This window comes from Haematobia irritans, chromosome 3, assembly GCF_050003625.1.
Source record: "Haematobia irritans isolate KBUSLIRL chromosome 3, ASM5000362v1, whole genome shotgun sequence".
Lineage (NCBI taxonomy): Eukaryota > Metazoa > Arthropoda > Insecta > Diptera > Muscidae > Haematobia > Haematobia irritans.
The window spans coordinates 181,346,214-181,347,449 of record NC_134399.1 but is presented as its reverse complement, the minus strand read 5'-3'; the positions used below and the strand labels follow the sequence as shown (position 1 = coordinate 181,347,449).

At 31.6% G+C, this 1,236-nt stretch overlaps 1 long non-coding RNA gene across 1 annotated transcript; it reads left to right on the top strand.

Moving 5' to 3' along the window:
- The first annotated feature begins 276 nt into the window (after positions 1–276).
- On the top strand, positions 277–1,236 carry LOC142230693 (uncharacterized). The gene is made up of 2 exons (XR_012720778.1): positions 277–865; positions 1,031–1,236. It is a non-coding gene; the product is annotated as an uncharacterized LOC142230693 (long non-coding RNA).

The window sequence follows — 1,236 nt, the reverse complement described above, 5'->3', positions numbered from 1 at the left end:
TCAGACATAATTAGATATGCACAGATATGCTATATATGGTGCTAGATCTGGTTAGATATAATTGCAGATCTCATCATATATAGTATAATATCTAATTATATCTGGCATATATAATAATATATGCTTGGATAGGACCATATATAGCACTATATCTAATAAGATATTGTAGACATAACATCATATCTGACTATATATGGGGTTAAATACGGTCCATAATATAATAAAAAAATCATGAACAAGTTAAAAAGATTTTTGAAATACACGTCTAAACCTCAATGTCATTATGTCAAATGTCAACGCCGTCAGGGACATCACTTCTAAACAAATTTAACGCCAGACTAGCTGAGAATTAAGAAATTTAATATAATTGTTTTAAATGTGTTCCTTTGATAAAGTGTATATCGTTTCCTTTATTGCGGAGATTATGTAGGTAAGTAGATTGTATTTGTTATTTCCTTAGTAGTCATTTTCATATTGTTTTACTATTTTCTAGATTTGGAAAAAAAGGAAACCTCAGTGGTGTACTGGTTAACATGCCCGCCTTGCATTCAAAAGGTCACGGGTTCAATCCCAGTTCCGACCAACATCAAAAATTATTTTGGCGGTGGATTATCTCCTCGCAGTAATGTTGGTGACATTTCTGCTTCAAAGATTCTCTAAGTTGTTTCAGCGCAACGTGAAATGCCGATAGGACTCGATTATAGCAAGGAGGTCCCATGTTATTGAGCTAATTATTGAATCGAGCAGCAGTCAGTGATAAGTGAGATGTTTATCACTGTGATGTCATGATGGTCTGAATAGTATGTATGAGCCTAAAATGACAGCCTATCGCTATACCTAACCTAATCCCGAATACACTTTAAATGTGAGTATTAAAAGCAACATAAAATTATATGGCAATTTTTATTGCAACTTAAAGAAGAATGATCCAAAACAATACTAATACTTGCTTACATAGTTCAATATATTCCCATATTTGTTTATTCCTATATTTGTTTAATAATTGGGTTTTTACTTAATTTCATTGCAGATTGCCTTAACGCTGTAATACTTTAGTCGCGTGTCTAAGTCCAAAGCAGAAGAAACAAACGAAAAAACCCTTGGACAACACTCTAACTCAACTGTCAATACTCTTAAATAGCTTTGATGGATCAATTTAAATTAAACATATTTATTATGCACATACTTTTTGTCTGTATTATTAAATAAAACAATTGATCTCATTTTATATACAAA